The sequence below is a fragment of the Berghia stephanieae genome, chromosome 7, assembly GCF_034508935.2.
Source record: "Berghia stephanieae isolate SIO BIC M18660-M18661 chromosome 7, UCSD_Bste_1.3, whole genome shotgun sequence".
NCBI classification, from domain to species: Eukaryota; Metazoa; Mollusca; class Gastropoda; order Nudibranchia; family Aeolidiidae; genus Berghia; species Berghia stephanieae.
This window is the reverse complement of record NC_088366.1, coordinates 64,932,637-64,955,136: the sequence shown is the minus strand read 5'-3', so window position 1 is coordinate 64,955,136 and position 22,500 is coordinate 64,932,637. Positions and strand designations below refer to the sequence as shown.

Below are 22,500 nucleotides of genomic sequence, written 5' to 3'. Positions count from 1 at the left end.
AGAAATGATAGGGTTTTCCTTTGATAGGGGTGGAATAAATTCTATTATTTAACTCGATAAAAGTAAAATAAACGAAGCTTGACGGAAATGACGACAAAAGTGAAAAGACAAACACCGAAATAAACTTCAAAGAGATGACATTGTTTATTTCAGTCTACAACGACATTACTGCCATACTCTGGAAAACCCAAATTTAATAATTTGGCCAGAAAACTCGTCCTTCAAATATCGATCGATTTAAATGACTCTCATCTTAGCAAAAACTCTCAAACCCGGGACTTCGGTGAAGTCTCGGATTTGAGAGTTTTTGCTAAGATGAGAGTCATTTAAATCGATCGATATTTGAAGGACTAGTTTTCTGGCCAAATTTTTAAATATGGGGTCTTCCGGAGTATGGCAGATTATTTTATTATCATGGCAAGGACAACTAGAGTCTGTCTCCTAGTCTTTGCGTAATAGAAATACGTTGCCGATATGTTTAGGATGTGGGCACGATGGTTGTGGCTGTGATTATGATGATGATGATGATGATGATGATGATGATGATGATGATGATGATGATGATGATGATGATGATGATGTTGACGATGATGATGATGATGATGATGATGATGATGATGATGATGTTGATGATGATGATGTTGATGATGATGATGATGATGATGATGATGATGACGATGATGATGATGATGATGATGATGATGATGATGATGATGATGATGATGATGATGATGATGATGATGATAATGAAACTAATAATAAAAATGGTACTAATAATAATAATAATAATAATAATAATAATAATAATAATAATAATAATAATAATAATAATAATAATAATAATAATGGACTGATACATAGCTTTCACTTGGCGTGATGGTGGAGGTGGTGGTGGTGAAAAAGAAGAAGAAGAAGAAGAAGAAGAAGAAGAAGAAGAAGAAGAAGAAGAAGAAGAAGAAGAAGAAGAAGAAGAAGAAGAAGAAGAAGAAGAAGAAGAAGAAGAAGAAGAAGAAGAAGAAGAAGAAGAAGAAGAAGAAGAAGAAGAAGAAGAAGAAGAAGAAGAAGAAGAAGAAGAAGAAATGTATTTACTTTTGATGTGTTCCCGATAATATACGTGTTGTTACGGGTAGATGTGTTCCCGATAATATATGTGTTGTTACGGGTAGATGTGTTCCCGATAATATATGTGTTGTTACGGGTAGATGTGTTCCCGATAATATATGTGTTGTTACGGGTAGATGTGTTCCCGATAATATACGTGTTGTTACGGGTAGATGTGTTCCCGATAATATATGTGTTGTTACGGGTAGATGTGTTCCCGATAATATATGTGTTGTTACGGGTAGATGTGTTCCCGATAATATATGTGTTGTTGCGGGTAGATGTGTTCCCGATAATATACGTGTTGTTGCGGGTAGATGTGTTCCCGATAATATATGTGTTGTTACGGGTAGATGTGTTCCCGATAATATACGTGTTGTTGCGGGTAGATGTGTTCCGATAATATATGTGTTGTTACAGGTAGATGTGTTCCCGATAATATACGTGTTGTTGCGGGTAGATGTGTTCCCGATAATATACGTGTTGTTGCGGGTAGATGTGTTCCCGATAATATACGTGTTGTTACGGGTAGATGTGTTCCCGATAATATACGTGTTGTTGCGGGTAGATGTGTTCCCGATAATATATGTGTTGTTACAGGTAGATGTGTTCCCGATAATATATGTGTTGTTGCGGGTAGATGTGTTCCCGATAATATACGTGTTGTTGCGGGTAGATGTGTTCCCGATAATATACGTGTTGTTGCGGGTTGATGTGTTCCCGATAATATACGTGTTGTTGCGGGTAGATGTGTTCCCGATAATATATGTGTTGTTACGGGTAGATGTGTTCCCGATAATATCTGTGTCGTTACGGGTAGATGTGTTCCCGATAATATATGTGTTGTTACGGGTAGATGTGTTCCCGATAATATATGTGTTGTTGCGGGTAGATGTGTTCCCGATATAATGTGTCATTCGTGGAGCCATTCATCCCATTTTACTAAAGAGCGGTATTCATGATCAATTTCTACCTTGTTATTTCCAAGGGAGAGAACTAACGATTGCAGGAAGTAAATATACGTGAGCGTGTTTTGTCTTTGTGAAATGGAAATTCAGAAAATGTACCTATTTGTCATGTAACAACTGTTATGAGGACAAAGCTTTTATTATCCGACAAACGTTACTCATTCTGCGTAAAATAACTATGAATTCTTGTGGAGACTTTGTCAGAGTTTGTGCGGCTCTGGTCTGTATCTGTATGGTTGGCGCTGAAGAAACCAATGGTCTGGTTGTATTTCAGCGGCGTCCTCATTAGGCGCGGGCCCATGTCAGTCGGGCCTTGAAATCGTTTAGGTGTGGTGCCATGATGACCAGTTCATCCAGCCCATTCCACTCCGAGATAGTTCTAATGAAGAAAGAATTTCTGTAGTTTTGTGTTCTTGTCTGTGGGATTTTGAAGCAGTTCGAATTGTTTGTGGCGTATCTCTCAATGGGGTTTTCGGTTATGTGGTTGGCGAAAGTGAGTGCTCGGATTTTTCTTTTGTTTGGTCGTGGCGTGAAAAAGGAGTCTGCCTTTATTGATGGTATTTGATCTGTTATTATCTTGAACATGAATGACAGACGGTTTTCTTTTCTTCTTTGTTGGAGGCTGATGAGAGTTCTTTCTTCTAACATTTTTGTCATGCATCCTGGGGTTCTGCTCTTATAGTTCCCAGTTATGAACCGGGCGCCTTGTCTCTGGACTCTCTCAAGTTTTTGAATATCCTCTTTCAGGTAGGGGTCCCAGGCAACTGCTCCGTATTCCAATTGTGATTTCACAAGTGCGAGGTAGGCGTTTTGTTTGCATGATGTTGGGGCGTGGCTAAGATTTCGGCGGAGAAACGCGAGGGTGCAGCTTGCCTTTTGGGTTATTTTGTTAATGTGTTTCCCCCATTTCAAGTCCTTTGAGAAGGTGATGCCAAGGTATGGGTGATCGTCGACTTGTTTCAGGACGGTGTTGTTTAACTTGTAGGTCTCATTGTACTTTTTAGCTGTGCTGAGGATGTAACATTTGTTTGCGTTAAATTTCAATCCCCAATCATGAGCCCACTGTTCGAGACTATTCAAGTCCTCTTGTAGCAATTTTTGATCATTTGCAGATTTTATTGGTCGGTATATTAGACAGTCATCGGCGAATAACCTAATCTGAGATTTTACTCGTAGAGGTAGGTCATTGATGAAACAAAGAAATAGTATGGGTCCTAGCACCGTTCCCTGTGGTACTCCTGATATGACTGGACATTCATCCGATGACGTGCCGTCTAGGACTACTTTCATGGTACGTTTTGTGAGGAAAATACAAAGCCATGTGTGTAAAGAGCCACGAATTCCGTAATTTTCTAGTTTCTGCAAGAGTTTTTGGTTTGGCACAGTATCAAATGCTTTGGAAAAGTCGAGGATGCCGATGTCTGCCTGAGTGTTGGCATTCTGGAGTCTCAACAGCTCATTTACAGTTATTAGGAGTTGGCTTTCACATGGTCTTGTAGAAAGACACTCGCTTTCGGATTAGAAGGTCTTGGGTTGATTCTCGCTCGGCGCATAGTTGAGTTCTTTGACAAGGCTTATTATTCACATTATCACACCGTATTCGGGTGTAAAATGAATAACTGTCCGAAAAAATTGTAATATCGCCTAACAGGCGTCATGTCCCTGCCTACATGTTAAGTGTTGGCCAGGGACTCTTTGAGCACGTTTAGTGGGTATTGCGTTAAATAAAAAAGCTCCAATACATTAAAAGTTCAGACGATTAGACATGAATATGAACATGAACAAACTAACCCCAAAGATCGTCTATGTCTATGTTCATGTTTACAATCAGAAATGAAAATTACGCTTTGCATTTACTTAGAACCAAACGGATGGTTTCACGTGGTTGGTGGACGCCAGAGAAATCGTCAATGGTGACGTCAGAGGGAATTGTTCTGTCAACGGAAAACTCTCTCAGCAAATACACCAGACCAATCTTGAGTTTGAGTAAAGCCAGTCTCATTCCGATACACTGTCTTGGACCGAAACCAAAGGGAGATAATACACGAGACTTGGGGTTGGGTTGTTTTCGTCCATAAACCTGTCTGGGTTAAACGTTTCCGGTTCTTCAAAAATCTCAGGGTCACGACAAATATTTGAAACGGGAATGAAAATGGCAGCGCCGGCGGGGATAGTGAAACCATTTAATTTTGTTGTTTTTTCTACAAGGCGATTGGAATGAACCACTGGGGGATACATCCTTAGAGCCTCAAAGATTACAGCCTCCATATACTTCAGCTTCTGGCAGTGTTCAGAGGTCACTTCTATTTCATTCCCAACCACATTCCTAATTTCTTCTCTCATTCGTTTTTGGACATCCTTGTGCTTTGCCGATTCAAGCAACAGCCATTGAATCGTTGATGACGTGGTCTCGTATCCAGCCATTACAAATAAAATGCATTGGGCTACAATCTCTTCCGTTGTCAATTTTCGACTCCCTACGATGTCTTCTGTAGGGTCAGCTTCGGCGTCTATCATGAACTGGAGAAAGTCACCATCTCTAAACTGATTTGGGTCAGCTTTTCTTTCCTCCACAAGCCTTGTGAGTTCGGTGATGAAATAATTGATGTGAGGAGCTGGCATGAATTGAATATCAAGTATTCTAAAGATAAAACCAAGACACGGGAAAACGCCTACAACTCCAGTAATTATCTTTAGTAATGTTCTCGTGAATTTCATCATTCCCTTGGCGTGCAAGAAGAAAGCATCGTCGGGATTTTCCTGTGAGTTTAAATCCAGCGCAAAAGCTGGACCGGCAAAAGCATCAAGAGAATACGCCGAAAATATAATTCTTGCCTCAGGGTGTGTACCTTCTTCAACGTGTTTGTGAAGAATTTTTACAAGATTTGAGCCAGTCGTGTTGATATAATGGGTAACACGCTTCAATTTGCCGCTGCTAAAGCAGGGAGTGATTATTCGGCGAATTCTCTTCCAGTCTTGACCTCGATTAAAAAACAAACTTTTTTTGACTATCGGATTCCACAAGGCGTCGTATCCTAGGACATATCGATCCGAATAATTGTTGAAATCTTTCACGAGAATTTCTTTCAAAGCGTCCACGTCTCCAACAACTAGAGCAGGGTCCCGGAAAAATAAAATGCCAAAAATTTTTCCGTATTGCTTTGTCCATTTTCCTATGTTGTAACGGATTCCGGTCTTGGAATCGAACAATCGGTCCATGTGACCGATGAACATGGTGGCGGGAGGGGAGGGAACTCCGACTTTACTCCAGTAGGTTCCAGGGTGTCTGCCATATCTGGTGATGAAATAAATATACAACCATTAATAGGATTCAATAGTTTGATGTCACGTCCGCAACGAGCAGCTTGGTTCTAAACAGAGAAAATCGGTACTTTTTATTCTTCATACTGGGTAGAACTTTTTCACATGTCATGTGATCAGAATGTATAACAGTCAAAATATGATCAGATTTATAATGTTTTTTTTTTGCTCTTCTGGATACACGTTTATGCTCGTCAGAGAAGTATTTCATAAGGGCGTCCGTCATTGTTCCGATAGTTTAGAACCAGTTACTAAGTTACTATGCGTCATTACGAGGGAAGTGACGTCACGACTGTTGAACCCTATACGCCATATACATTTTGACTCACTCATCAACTTAGGTCCGATGTTTTTTGTTAGTTGAAGAAATTATATTTGAATTTGTCCGAATAAAGCATAAAAACCCGAAGTTAGTATCATCATATTTACGTCTGTAAATTCTATTTTTAGTCTTTACATAAATCCCCTCACTGTTGTCAGACGGTTGGTCCGTGGCCTTCGGAAACTTAATGGTAGTATGCGCGTGACTAAGAAACTCACAATATTGTGTATTGTGCTATAAGTGCCTGAATGATCAAGCACCATTGTATATTACTGAATTTTTAGAAACTTATAAGCCAACGAGAAGTCTACGCTCTGCACTAGATTATACAAAATTAATTGTTTCAAATTAATATAAATATAAATTTTACGGCGGCAGATCGTTCAGTCACGTCGGACCTTCCATCTGGAACTCTCTTCCTAAAAGAATAAGAGAATCGAAGTCCTTATCAATATTTAAATCAAAGTTAAAACTCTATCTCTTTGTTAAAACACATCTTGATTAATGCATCTTTGTAATTTGACCCCAATATGAATGTTAATTTAGTTTATGTTATTATATCATTATTTTATATTATTTCCGTATTTGACATTGCATGTGGATGTATTATGACATATCTTCTTCTTCTTCTTCTTCTTCGTCTTGTGGAAACCTCCAATATTGTCGAGGATCACTCCACAGTTTGTAGTGTTTTACATTTTAAACTTGCTAAAACTCTGCACATAATACTAAAACCACATAGATTAAAAAGTCACGTTGTGAACTCCAGCAATCGCGTGAAGGCATGTTGGCAACCGTTTTCAGCCACTTCAGCTGGGAGGCTATTCTATAGTCGGGCAGTGGAAGGGAAAAACGAATACATGTGGGCGTCTGTTTTTGATGTTGGGATGGTTACTCTTGCTGTGTGTCCCCTCGTATTTCTTGTACCGATATCTTTGATGTCGTTTGGAAGTTTAAGGCACGAATTTTTGTAGTAGATCTTGTGGAACAATTTAAGTTTATCTATCTTTCTTCTCTTTTCCAGAGGTTCAAGGCCAATCCGTTGTGATATTTCAGACGCACTTGAGAAAGGATCGAATGTGTTTGTGATGCGTCTTGCTGTTTTTCTTTGGATGTTTTCTAAGGTGTCGGTGTTTTTCTTTGTATATGGGTCCCAAATTGAGCTGCCATACTCCAAAATTGGTCTAACAATAGTTTTAAAAGCAAGGGTTTGAGTTGTGATTGGGCATCTTTTTAAATTGCGGGTGATGTAAGCGCTTGTTTGATTTGCCTTTGAGGCCAGGTGACATATGTGGTCATTCCATTTGAGGTTTTTAGCAAACTCAATGCCAAGGTATTTTGCTGTCTTTACATGTTCCAGGTTTTGACCATGAAGTTGGTATTCAAATGTTATAGGTGCTTTCTTATTTGTGATGGTTAGAACATTGCACTTTGATACGTTAAATTCCATTTGATTTATTGTTTCCCATTCTTGTAATTTAGCTAGATCGTCATTTAGTGTTTTGCAGTCGTCTGTTGTTTTTATCTGATTATATAATGCTGTGTCGTCAGCAAAGAGGCGCACTTTTGACCTTATACCTCGTGGAAGATCGTTTATGTACACTAAAAATAGGACGGGCCCAAGGACTGAGCCCTGAGGTACGCCCGATGTCACCATCCCGATAGTGGAAGTCTCGCCGTCGACAAGAACTTGTTGGGTGCGATTGTCCAGAAAAGTTGCAATCCATTGTAAGGTTTTGTTCCTGATACCAACGTCATACAATTTCTGGATTAACCGATGGTGAGGGACCTTGTCGAAGGCCTTGGCAAAGTCCAGTAGTACTAGATCAATTTGACCACCTTTATCAATAGCAGCTGACAGATCATGTGTTAATGATAGAAGTTGAGTTTGACATGAGTGGTGCTTCCTAAATCCGTGCTGTTCATCACAAAAAATACTGTTAGTTTCGAGATATTCAGTTATTGAGGATCTCACTATATGCTCCAACAGTTTGCAGCAAATGCAGGTTAATGAAATTGGACGGTAGTTTTGAGCCCTGCTTCTATCACCTTTCTTGTAGATGGGTTGGACAAGAGCGTGCTTCCAAACAATTGGTATGTCTCCCGTTTCAAGAGAGAGTTTGAACAAATGTGTGAGGGCAGGTGCAAATTCGTTACTCAATATCTTTAAGAGACGGGATGGTATTTTGTCTGGGCCACATGCTTTCTTTGGATCTAGAGTGGCGAGGAGTTTGGAAACGCCCTCTACTGTCACATTGATTTCGGCCATAGTGTTGGAATCGTTTTCTTCGCCTTGTAGTTGTTGAGTGGTAATTTTGGTATGAGCTTTTGAAGCAAAAACAGAGCAGAATTGGTTATTAAGTATGTCTGCTTTTTCCTTTGCATCAGAGTATAATACACGATCATGCTCAAGGGGCGCTATACCAACCGAATCGCACCTCCTACTTTTTATAAATTTCCAGAGCTTTTTGTTTGAGTCTTCACTAACAAGTTCCTTAACATGATTATGATAGGCCTTTCTACTCTCTTTTTGTGTTTCTTTTTTCAGTCGGGCATAATTGTACCAGTCTTTCTTACTGTTGGACTTTCTCGCTCTGCTCCATGCCTTTTGTTTCCGTCTAGATAATTGTTTGACGGTGGTGTTTATCCATGGTTGGTGAAATTTCCTTGAGCTTTTCTTCGTTGGTACATGTTTGGTCATCATTTTGTTTAGGTGGTCGTTGATGGCAGTCCAAACATCCTCAGTGCTTTCTAGATGTTGATTAATTATGTTTTCACTAAAAAGACGTGTTTCTGTCCGCATTTCGGCGATATTTGCCTTTTTCCAAATAGTAATAGGGTGTGATTTTTTTGTGATTTTGTTTGCTTTGATAGTGCTTTCCGTGATGAGAATGTCATGGTCACTAATGCCTGGAATGGTTGTACACTTGACAATTAAATTTGGTCGATTTGTGATAAATAAGTCGAGGATATTTGTACCCCTTGTTGGATTTTTGTTTATTTGACTCAGGCCAAAATCTTGCAATTTGTTAATAAATGCTTGGTTTATAAATGAAGGATATTGGTAACTGGTTATTTTTTCTTGTTCCCAATTGATATCAGGTAGGTTCAGGTCTCCGCTTAACCAGAGTACATTTTTCGGGTCTAGGCTATCAATACAGCGTGTTATCTCAGTCATTTGTTCCATAGTTGAGTTTGAAGGTGTTCTATACATAGCGCCCACAGTGAGTAGGCCTTGTTCTGTTTTGATATTTACGATCACCGATTCTGATTTTGTTTGAATGTCAAGCTTTATTACTGAGAGGTTCGTTGTTGTTGCAACCAGCACCCCACCATACCTATCTTCTCGGTCTTTCCTGAACACGTTGAAATATGTCTCTGGTGGAAATATTTCACTGTCCTTTATTTCGGAATGTAGCCATGTTTCCGTACCTATGATTATGTCTGGTTTTATTTCTGATATCAATTTCCAAAATTCCGGTAGTTTTGGAATTAAACTTTGAAAGTTTATGGTCATAGTTCTCAACATGTTTCTCGGTTCACCATTACGGTCACTGTTAGTTTGCCTGTTTGTTATTTTAAGCGTGTTATGATTTGAGTTGATTTGGTGATTGATTCTTTTTATTTCATTTGGCCTCATATTGACCCTTCTTCCCCCTTTGTTGTTATTGTCTTATTTTCACAAGCCACGTTCTCATTATGTTTACTTAAGTCCTGCGTCTCATCAAAATGATCAGGTGTTGTCATTATGTTTTGTTGATATGTTGATGTGTCGTTTACTATTGACATGTTGTTGTGAGTGTCGTTGAGTGGTATGTTGATCAGAGACCTTGGGCACCGTTGTGTGTTATGTACTTTGAGTGCTCTATTAGTATGAAAGGGCGGTGGTCTGTGACCTATTTGAATATTTATTTTTCTTCGTTTCCGCACACCACCACGACTTGGTCGTAGCCGCTGGCTATTACTGCTATTATTGTTACCGTGATACCAAGACGATTCTGTGTCATTCCAATAAATGTTGTCGTAATAAGGATAAAAATAGATATGGCACATCGTGACTAAAAATCTTAACGTAAGTGTAAACAATAAATGGCTAGTACAATACTTCAAACAATGGGATCTACACCACTAAAATGTTAATTTATCTAAAAATCCTCTTATGAATTTCCGAGAAATATATATCACAATGTAGAATAAAACTTTATTAAAACGACTGTATAAAAATATTCCAGATCTTGTATTAATGACTTTATGTTTAGTTATTACATTGTTGTAATATGATAATATTATGTTGATGTAGTTTGTATAATGTTTCATTTGTATAATAATGTCATTATATTATTGTTTCGCGCATTGAGCATCACCCAGTGATGAAAATGCGCGTTATAAATGTCATGTATTATTATTATTATTAACATTGCCATCCGGAAGTATAACGGACCAACACACATAACTATGTGTAACCGTAAACGTTAAAAGTCTGGTTAATACAGTTTAGCGGGAATTACTCATAAACGCAGATGGCACAACAACAACAACAAATTTTAATAACAAAGACCAGAGTGACGTTAACTTCATTGTATCTATAGCCTGGGACTAACCAAAAAGTGACGTCAAAAGTAGAGTCTTTGGTCACAAAAGAATACAAATCGTGAGTTGTATTCAATAGTTCAGTCAATGGAATCATTTGTTTCCTTCAGTCTACTAACGACAACTCACGAGACGCTGCACAAACCTAAAAAATGACTTCAAACTATAAGTCTGAGAAGGTTCTAGTGTCAGGCTATAAGTTAACGATGGCTACGGTTCTAGTGTCAGGCTAAAAATTAACGATGGCTACGGTTCTAGTGTCAGGCTATAAGCTAACGATGGCTACGGTTCTAGTGTCAGGCTATATGTTAACGATGGCTACGGTTCTAGTGTCAGGCTATAAGCTAACGATGGCTACGGTTCTAGTTTCAGGCTATATGTTAACGATGGCTACTGTTCTAGTGTCAGGCTATAAGCTAACGATGGCTACGGTTCTAGTGTCAGGCTATATGTTAACGATGGCTACGGTTCTAGTGTCAGGCTATAAGTTAACGATGGCTACGGTTCTAGTGTCAGGCTATAAGTTAACGATGGCAACGGTTCTAGTGTCAGGCTATAAAATAACGATGGCTATGGTTCTAGTGGCAGGCTATATGTTGACAATGGCTACGGTTCTTGCGTCAGGCTACAACTATACCTTAACGATGACTACGGTTCTCTTGTCAGGCTACACCTATAAGTTATCGATGGCTACGGTTCTAGTGTCGGGCTACAACTATAAGTTAACGATAGCTACGGTTCTCGTGTCAGGCTACAACTATAAGTTAACGATGGCTACGGTTCTAGTGTCAGGCTACAACTATAAGTTAACGATGGCTACGGTTCTAGTGTCAGGCTACAACTATAAGTTAACGATGGCTACGGTTCTCGTGTCAGGCTACAACTATAAGTTAACGATGGCTACGGTTCTAGTGTCAGGCTACAACTATAAGTTAACGATGGCTACGGTTCTAGTGTCAGACTACAACTAGAAGTTAACGATGGCTACGGTTCTAGTGTCAGGCTACAACTATAAGTTAACGATGGCTACGGCTCTAGTGTCAGGCTACAACTAGAAGTTAACGATGGCTACGGTTCTAGTGTCAGGCTACAACTATAAGTTAACGATGGCTCCGGTTCTAATGTCAGGCTACAACTATAAGTTAACGATAGCGACTTGTTGGTCATGCTTGTCTTATCTCAAAACCTTTAACTAGACCAACAACACTTGACCCGGTGTTCAGGGTCCATCCAAATCTAAAGTAGAATACTAGAAATAGATAATATATAAATGAAGTAGAAGGAATGAAATTGACGTCACTCAGCTGTTTGTTATTGATTTCGGTCTACACAACTTGATCCGTGTTGAGCGTCCATCCGAACCAATTGTAAAATACTAGAAATAAAGTAATATAGATAGAACGACGATGACGTCAGTCTTGTCTTTGTTATTGTTTTTTGCCATCCACGTTTATGAGTAATTCTCACTGAACTTTATGAACCAGACTATAATAATTCATGGTCACACACAGTTTTGTGTGTTGGTCTGTTAACCTTGCGGATGGCAATGCTGTGAGCTTCAGAGCCAAGCGCATACTATCTATAGATAGTATGAAGTTGATATCACTCTAGTCTTTGTTATTGTTTTTTTTTACCATCCGCATTTATGAGTAATTCTCATTAAACTGTATTGACCAGACGACAAACGTTCAAGGTAACACATAGTTTTATGTGTTGGACCGGTATATTTCCAAATGGCAATGTTGTGAGCGTATTAGCTCAGCGCATACTATCTATATAAATGTAGTAGTTGGAATAAAATTTACGTCACTCAGCTTTGTTATTGATTATAATATATATTATAAATATTATATGTTGCAGTCGACCTCCGGTATAGATAGTATGCACTTGGCTAAGAAGTTCACAACATTGCCATCCGGAAGTAAAACTGGCCAACACACAAAACTGTGTGTAACCTCGAAGGTTTATAGTCTGGTTAATACAGTTTAGTGAGAAGCACTCATAAACGCGGATGGCAAAAACAAGAACAAAGACATGAGTGACGTCATCTTCGAACTATCTATACTCTATTGATAGTTCGAAGATGACGTCACTCAGGTCTTTGTTATTGTTTTTTGCCATCCGCATTTATGAGTAATGCTCACTGAACTGTATTAACCCGACTATAAACGTTTATGGATACACACAGTTTTGTGTGTTGGTCCGTTATACTTCCGGATGGCAATGTTATGAGCTTCTTAGCCAAGCGCAAACTATCTATTGTTAAATTCTTCAATCGTTCATCGTCCATAAAACATCGTCATCATCTTCATCAACAACAACGTTCTCGTTTTCTCATTCCGTCTATGTTTACGGCAACGTTCGCCCTGGTGAGATGTTATACGATTCTTTCATCTCTTTGTATTTATTAAACGAGCTATTTTTATCGTGCCAAATAACACAACGAGCTTGCACGATGAAATTATAACGAATTTAATAAATACAATAATGAGCTTTTTTTATATAGCGCAATATCCACTAAATCTGCTCAAAGCGCTTTACAAGGAGTCCCTGGTCAACAGCAACATTTAACATGTAGGACGGGACATAACGCTTGTTAGGCGATATTACAATTTTTCGGACAAAGACAACGCGTTTAACGGCCAGGTACTCATTTAACACCAGAGTACGGTGAGAGAATGTGAGTAAAGAGCCTTTTCCAAGGACTTAACTATGCGCCGAGCGCGAGGCTCGAACCCAGGACCTTCCTATCCGAAAGCGAGTGTCATACCACTAGTCCACATAGCCGCAAGAAATGAAAGAAATGAAAGAATACGTTTATTCTACCCCTACAAGTAAGATTATTGGACATTTTGTAACCAAATGGTTTGGTATTAGAACTTCTATTCACCATAATTTTGTATCTTTCTCCTTCTGCTTGAATGACAATTTGACCCAAAACTAAAACCGTTGGATTTGTATTCATGCGCACCAAAAGATTATTTATAATTACCAATCAGCTGCCTTTTACACGTAATTTCACACCAATAAAATGTGCGAAAATGTGTCAGTGCATGACATAATCAGTCGGAAGGTGAAAATTTTGGATCTGCATTTTTTTTTCATTTTCTGAAAGAATATGCTCACCAGAGCATTTTAATCTTTAATTGAAGTAAATCGGGTGATTTTTCAGTAATTTATGGTCAGATGTATGGGAAAGGTATTCAGCAACTTTTCTCAAATTTCATACTTTTTCAATGTGACTTGCTGTAAAAAACATTTAGAAGTGAAATTAAGCTTTGATATTTACCGAAGATGTACAGAAAGGGTTGATTTAATCAATTATGACAAGAACTCATTTTGGATCAAAATTGACCTTCTAACTAAACTTGGCAATATCTCCGTTCAAACATTTTCACCATCCGACTGATTATGTCATTCACTATAACAAATATTCTTTTTTTAAAATTCAACGCGTTCAAAGCATTATTCAACGTTAACGTATTTACTAAGAAATGATAGGGCTTTCCAATGAGAGGGGTGGAATAAATTTCATTGTAATACCCAAATTAAATTATCTTTCTGTAACCCAGGATTTCTCAAACGATAAAATATCCATCTCTTCCATATGCGGCTATGTGGTCTATTGGAATAACACTCGCTTTCGGATCGGAAGGTCCTGGGTTCGAGCCTCGCTCGGCGCATAGTTGAGTCCTTGGAAAAGACTCTTTATCACCGTACTCAGATGTACATATTTGGCCGTTAACAGCATTGTCTCACTCGAAAAGAAAATTGTAATATCGCCTAACAGGCGTCATGTCTCGTTCTACATGTTACGTGTTACGGTTGGTCATGAACATTTTGTAAAGCGCTCTGAGCACGTTTATTGGATATTGCGCTATATAAAAGCTCAAGTTTTGTTTTGTTTTGATATATATATATATAATTTTTTTTTTTTTTTTTTAAAGAAAATATAAATGATAAAACAAGAATTTAAAGAAGATCCTTGATCCAAAACGTAGCGAATTGCCTAATAAAATCACCACTGGAGTTAGACAGAAATTGTTTTGTCAAAAATGTAAAAAAAAAAAAAAATAAATAAAAATAGATGGTTCTACTGATTAAAAAATTAACACATGATAAATTGGTACTCACATATAAAGCAACACAATGCAACAAGCAAGCAATATTGCAAAGATAGAAATCTCAGAAAACTCAAGAGAAAACATGTTAGTGTCCGTTAGTGTCTCAGTCTATGGAACTACTATATAATATACTGTATCGGGCGATGTGTTTGGAATGAAAATATTTTCATAATAAACCCTGTGAGGCATCGTATTCCGATTTTTATCTTCTTGTTGTTCTAACTGTTGTCCAATGGAGCGTCCACCATCGACGTGACCTTGACCCGATCCACTTTGATAACTCATAAAGATTGACCTAGATTATAAATATTACGGGCCATTAAAACCCTCGATAGTATATAATTAGGGCGGTACCGCACTAGGACAGGACTGTCCCAGGACGAATTTGTCCTGTCCCACTGAAGACAACCTCTATTCAAAACAGGTACCGCACTAGGACAGGACTGTCCCAGGACGAATTTGTCCTGCCCCACTGAAGACAACCTCTATTCAAAACAGGTACCGCACTAGGACAGGACTGTCCCAGGACGAATTTGTCCTGTCCCACTGAAGAAAACTTCTATTCAAAACAGGTACCGCACTATGACAGGACTGTCCCAGGACACACCTCGCGTATCGCTTGCGCAAATGCATTATCAAAATGGATGAAATAAAGAATTATAAAAGTTGCATATTTATGTGCTTTACTGCGTAGAAAAAAAGACAAATGGAAATAGGAAATACCACTGGGTGCATCCTTTAATGACCCAAAGATTCCTCAAGCGTTAAATCCATAGACTATGGTGATCTCCGATCTTATCCTAAAATGTTTTTCTTGGAATCACCTCACTTTACCCAGGTGCAAATGAGTACCAGTTCGCTGATCAAAGTAATCTTTGACAGACTAGCGTCCTTTCAAGAGGATAATAGACGGTCTGCGTGGCTCGGCGGTACGGTCTTTGCTTCGTACCCGAAAGGTACCAGGTTCGATCACTGCGCTGTTTGTTCTTGAGCAAGTCACCTCGCGCTGCACTGCGGCTAACGCCTGGGTTATTCCAGTCTTCCCTCGGAATAGACCCTCGAGAAAATTTTCCCCTATGGGATGAATAAAGTGATTTTTTTTTTTTTTAATTTTAAACTGTTATCTGTCTGCACAACGCTACAGATACATGGATAAGTTCCGGGTCTATAAGCTTAGGTGGCAAGATGGCCGAGTAGTTAGCGCGTTGTACTCTAGACCTAGTGGTTCTGTGTTCGATTCCGATCGTAGCCAATTTTTACTTTCCTAGAGCACGAAAATTTACTCCAATCACTCACCCCATTCTGGTATTAAAGGGTACCTGTCAAACTGGGATTGTAATCTACGATAGACTATTGTCCTGTTCAAAGGTTTTCAAACAAATACGTTAATTGTCCGCTTCACGCTATTGAAACCGGAATAACTCCTGCACCATTGGCTACAACTTGATTTGTCTTACAATGAGCCCAAGTGGCTCAGAAGGACTTACTTAAAAAAGTGGTGGTGGGGGTAGTAGTAGTAGTAGTAGTAGTAGTAGTAGTAGTAGTAGTAGTAGTACTAGTAGTAGTAGTAGTAGTAGTAGTAGTAGTAGTAGTAGTAGTAGTAGTAGTAGTAGTAGTAGTAGTAGTAGTAGTAGTAATAGTAGTAGTAGTGGTGGTGGTGGTAGTAGTAGTAGTAGTAGTAGTAGTAGTAGTAGTTAGTAGTAGTAGTAGTAGTAGTAGTAGTAGTAGTAGTAGTAGTAGTAGTGGTGGTGGAAGTAGTAGTAGTAGTGGTGGTAGTAGTAGTAGTAGTAGTAGTAGTAGTAGTAGTAGTAGTAGTAGTAGTAGTAGTAGTAGTAGTAGTAGTAGTAGTGGTAGTAGTAGTAGTAATAGTAGTAGTAGTAGTGGTGGTAGTAGTAGTAGTAGTAGTAGTAGTAGTAGTAGTAGTAGTAGTAGTGGTGGTGGTGGTTGTAGTAGTAGTAGTAGGGATGCAGAAAATAAAGGCAGGCATTGCAACTTTGACACGGCGCCGCCAAGTATGGGATTTGTTTGTCCTAATGCGGAAGACTGCTATATTTTTCTATCACAATTGATATGAACACGGGACTGGGACAGTCCTGTCCCGTTGACTTTGTAGCATTTCACAACGGCTCGGGATACGCTAGGACCCTTTTGTCTCGTCCCAATAGGTGAGGTATGTTTCTCTTTATTATATTCATGTTTATTACAGATTTAGGACAGGACTGTCCCAGGACAGTCCTATCCTAGTGCGGTACCCCCCTTAGTCTTTACGAGCGACGACCTCCGTGACAGCGGGATATATTGAGGCCACGATGAAACCAAATACGACATCTTTTGTGTGGAATAAGGATTGCGTTTTAGTTAATCAGTAGCCCGTGTCATATTTTATTATACTATATATTTCATAATACATAAAGTTCAAACAGTTCCAAGGGTGGCTTACGACAGAATTCTGATGTCAATCATGTCACCTTCTTCAATAACAAGTTGACGCGCATGATGAAATTATGTCTGGCATGGCTGTTTTTGCATCACTTGCGGCCTCTTTGCGGCCGCAAAATATCACTGATCTGCATTGCGGCCGCAAAATCTGCAAATTTTTTTTGCAATGCAATTTTTTCGAAAGTTTTCAAAGAAAAGAACCCCCCCCCCCCCCAAAAAAAAAATTTAAAAAAATTGTTTTTTGAAAAAGGCAACAACAAAAAATAAATAAATAAATATAATAAAAAGACGATTTTTTCCTTTTAATTTGATCGCTCGTGTAGAACGTGAAAGATAATGAATCAAGAGTAATTTCTTTTTTTACTAGATCCCATTTTCTTCTTTTTCACTGGCGCTGATATAACCTTACATTTGTTGCAAGCGCCGTGAAACCATTAAAAACAAACAATTACCTTTCTCTTTCATGAACTAATTATTGGTTTTTAGGAAAATTAACCGCATTTTTTTGGTAAATATTGCTGTTTTCAGCTTGCAAAATTTGGGATATTTTTATTTTGGCAAAAAAACGCCATGTCAGAAATGTCATGTTTGGGTGGGGTTCCTGAGCTCCCATAGTGGGCAGGGAGATACTTGTTCTGTCTTCTATCCCCCTGTATCTGTTTTCCAATTGCTTTCTGTCTTTGTGTTGGAACGAGATTATTTAGTTTTGTCCTGACTCTCGCCGAAGTCCTTGGCTAGGAGGGAAACAGTCGAATGTATAGTTATAGTTTTGGGAGATTTTTTTCCCTTGTAAATCATCTCTATGTTTTGTACTTTTTTTTCATGTTTAACATATGATTTATAAACATTTGAGTGTGTTCCTCTTAGTGCGATCTTGAGATGGTGTTTGGGTGAAACTTTTAGGTGATCTTAAACTAAGCCTACCCTGACAGTGTGCTCTTGGGATCTACATCTGTTCCCTAATTTGAACCATTCACCTTGGTCTTACTTTGTCCTCAAGTCCTTTTAATTGTATGCACATCTAGAATGTTTTTACTATCCAAATTTCTCCCATTTTACTGGCGCTGATATGTCCTAAATGTGTTGCAAGCGCCGCAAAACCCTTAAAAACAAACAAGCAAATAAATAACGAAATGTAATGTACAGCTATGTGGTCTTATGGTATGATACTCGCATTCAAACCTGAAAGTTCAGCGTTCGAGTTCGAGTCTTGCTCTGTACATAGTTAAGTCCTTGGAAAAATTCCTTGAGTCAACTACTCTCACCGTACTCAGGTGTAAAATGAGTTGCTTGCCCTTAGCAGCGTTATCTCCGTCGAGAAAAAAAAATGGTATGTATGTTATTGCCTCATGGGTGTCATGTCTCGTCCTAAACGCCAAGTGCTGCTGTTGGCTTGAGATCCATTGTAAAGCGCATTGAGCACGTTATTGGATATTGCACTATACAAATACATAGTCACCTTTTAAGTTGTCGTGTTATGTAATGTAATGGGTAACTCGTATGGAGACGATTCCCATTTGAAATACTGAGTGAGGCATCAGAATGATAGAAGTGAAGTCATTCAAATAAAAAAGACCAGAATGGATACATTCATTATTATTTTTATTATTATTATTATTTACATTATTATTATTTTCATCATTATCATTATTATTACTATTTTATTATCATCATCATCATCATCATCATCATCATTATTATTATTATTATTATTATTATTATTATTATTATTACTATTATTATTATTATTATTATTATTATTATTATTATTATTATTATTATTATTATTGTTATCATCATCGTCATTATCATTTTTATTATTATGATGATGATTATTATTATTATTATTATTATTATGATTATTAATGTTGTTGTTATTAATATAGTAATTATCATTATGATTATTATTGTTGTTATTATTTTTATCATCATTATCACTCCTTCCAATACTATTATTGTTATTCCTCCACCATCACATCAACCAATCCTAGTAAACATTTGTGTGTGGAAACCACCGGACTTTGGACTCCGCTTTCCGAGACACCAGACTCTACTAAGCGCTTAAACAACCCATTCCCTTTTTATTATAATATTATTACGAGTATTTCACAAATCTCTGACTGCCAGTGTGGAAAATTCCAGAAGACTGGAAATAAGCCAATGTAACGGTCCTTTATTATTTAAAAAAACGGTAAAGAAAAAAACCTGGAAATTACACTTCCTATTAGTTTAAAATGCGTTTTATGTAGGGTTATGTGGTCTTGTGGTATGACACTCGCTTTCGGATCAGTAGGTCCTGAGTTCAAGCCCCGCTCGGCGCATAGTTAAGTCCTTGGGAAAGGCTCTTTACTCACATTATCTCAGGTGTAAAATGAGTACCTGGCTGTTAACAGCGTTGTCTCTGTCAGGAAAAAAATGTAACAGGCATCATCATGTCTCGTTTTACATGTTACGTGTTGCTGTTGGTCAGCGACCCCTTTGTAAAGCGCTTTGAGCACATTAAGTGGATATTGCGCTATTTTAAAAATGCTCCAGTTTAGGGTTATTCAATCCATTCTAAAAATATAGAATTTTGATTCTTTTTTGCATTAATCACAAAATGTCAAAACGTTGTTTTTTTTTTTTTTTGTTAAGTAACCGTGAATACTGATTTAGATTTAGATAGAAAAGCTCGTGTGTTTATTATGGTTATCTTCTAGTTATGTATATGGATGTATGCGTGTGTGTGTGTGTGTTTGTGTGGGTGTGTGTGTGTGCGTGTGTGTGCTTTGTTGTTTTGTTTGTTGTTTTTAAGGGTTTTACGGCGCTTGCAACACATTTAGGTTATATCAGCGCCAGTAAAAAGGAAGAAAATGGGATAGTAAAAAGTTCTAGAATTACAATTAAAGCACCCAAGAAAAAGTAAGACAAAGGGGAACTGAGAACAAATTGGGATCAGATGTAGATTCCAAGAGCATACCACCAATGTACTTAGTTTGAAATCACCTACAAGTCTCATCCAGACACAAGCACAAAATCCAACAAAGAGGAATACACTCAAATGCTTACATTATACATTCAAAATAAAAATTATAATACATAACAGAGAGATGATTTACAAAGAAAAAAATATCATCTCCCAAAACAATAACTATGCATTTGACTGTTTCCCTCCCAGCTAGGACTCCGGCCAGAGCCAGGACAAAACCAAGTAATCTCATTCCAAGACAAAGAAAGCATGATGGAAAACAGATATAAGGGGATAGAAGACACAGTATGTACCTCCCTGCCCGCTATGGGAGGTCAGGATCCCCACCCAGTGTGTGCTTTGCATGTCAATGTTAAAGATATATGTTTGTACATCACACACACGTGAGTACATTTAAGTTGTTATACCATCTTTACCACGTGAATCATGATTGTAATCTTTCAATCAATTTAATAGTTAGGGCATTCAAGGGATTTTATCCTATTTCGCCCTATAGATAGTTTGCAGATGACGTCACTCGGGCCTTTGTTATTGTTTTTGCCATCCGCGTTTGTGAGTTGTTCTCACTAAACTGTCTTAACCAGACTATAAAAGTTCATGGTTACACAGAGTTTGTGTGTTGGTCCGTTATACTTCCGGATGGCAATGTTGTGAACTCCTTGACCAAGCGCATTCTATCTATAGATAGTTTGCAGATGACGTCACTCAGGCCTTTGTTATTGTTTTTGCCATCCACGTTTATGAGTTGTTCTCACTAAACTGTATTAACCAGACTATAAAAGTTCATGGTTACACAGAGTCTGTGTGTTGGTCCGTTATACTTCCGGTAGGCAATGTTGTGAACTCCTAGGCAACTCCTAGGCCAAGCGCATTCTATCTATACCCTATGGTATGTTATGTGTGACTCATGAATAAATCACAACATGTCATATGAGATGTTTTCAGCATGAATGAATGATGATGGCAAATTGATATTGATTGATGGTTTATTTCGGCTTGAGTTAGCCATAGGTTCTGTTACTCATGACAATGAAGGTACTCACGTTTGATGTGTAGATTAATGATTGTAGCGATATCTATGACTAATCGATGATGATGATGATGATGATACGTAGTAATCATAATAATAATACTGAAAATAATGATAATAACAATAATAATAATAATAATAATAATAATAATAATAATAATAATAATAATAACATTAATAACTAATAATAATAATAATAATAATAATAATAATAATAATAATAATGGTTTTACAGCGCTTGCAACACATTTAGGTCATATCAGCGCCAGTAAAAAGTGAGAACATGGGATAGTAAAAATTTCTAGAATTACAATTAAAGCACCTGAGAAAAAGTAAGACAAAAAGGAATTGGTTCAAATAGGGAATTGGTGTAGATTCCAAGAGCATACCATCAATGTACTTAGTTTGAGATCACCTAAAAGCCTCATTCAGACACAAGCACAGGATCCCACTAAGAGTAAGAGGAATACCTCCAAATGCTTACGTTATAAATTCAAAACAAAAAATATAATAATACATAACAGAGAGATGAGTTACAAGGAAAACAATTCTCATCTCCCAAAACGATAACTTGTTTCCCTCCAAGCCAGGACTCCGGCCTGGACCAGGACAAAACCAAATAATCTCATTCCAAGACAAAGAGAGAAAACAAATTGGAAAACAGCTATAGAAGACACAGTAAATCACTGGGAGGTCAGAAACCCTACCCCAGAAAAATTATCAAACAAACAAAAACAACAAAGTACTCTTATAGAATGATAGCCATTTTATTTCGGGTTCATGAAAATACAATAAATTGCGCATCATAAAGAAATAAAAGCAAAATAATAACCATAACCTATGTCGTGTCGCATAGCACAAGAATATAAACACAATAGACCTATGTCAGTCTTCAACTGATTTGTCCTTAACGACTTTTATCCAGAAGAAACAGTTCCATATTTTCCTGACTATAAGCCACAACTTCCCCCCCCCCCCCCCCCCCCCCCCCCAAGATCTTGACCCTGTGGCCGAGAGAACTGTGGGGCTAATATTAATATTTGTAATACTCTTCAACAGTCGTAACGTCACTTCCTTCCTAATGACGCATGGTAACGTAGTAACACTGGCTCTAAACTATCGGAACAATGGCGGACGCCCGTATGAAATATTTCGCCGGCGAGCATAAAAGCGTATCCAGAGGAGAAAAAACCCTATAAATCTGATCATGTTTTGACTTTTACACATTCTGATCACAAGGCATATAAAAAGTTCTAGCCAGCATGAAGAATAAAAATTACCGATTTTCTTTGTTTAGAACAAGGATGGCCGTCGTTGCGGGGCGGTGTGACATCAGACTACTGAATCCAATTGTTCTTCATCCACGGCTGCTGTTATGACATTGAATCAAATAATGAGGAGTGAAATCACACATTGCTAATGCTTGTATTTTCCCTATCCTTGTCAACCAAATGTGTAGTTTTCATGTGACATTGCATCATATTTTGTTTTAAAATGTGGTTTATTACGCTTGTACTTATAGTAAGGAAAATATGGTAGCCGCCTATCCCATTGTAAGGAATAAAAATAACTAAAATACTGTCCGTTAATCAAATAAAATTACACCTTTTCGCAGGGCATCGCTAGATAAGGCATTC

General features: G+C 38.0%; 1 pseudogene across 1 annotated transcript; it reads right to left on the bottom strand.

Annotated features, from left to right (window-relative positions):
• Nucleotides 1-3,909: 3,909 nt before the first annotated feature.
• LOC144977650 (cytochrome P450 3A24-like) lies at nt 3,910-14,572 on the bottom strand (annotated as a pseudogene). Its single transcript, XR_013646366.1, has 2 exons — nt 14,437-14,572; nt 3,910-5,364 (listed from the first exon to the last, which is right to left on the bottom strand). The product of XR_013646366.1 is annotated as a cytochrome P450 3A24-like (transcript).
• Nucleotides 14,573-22,500: the final 7,928 nt, after the last annotated feature.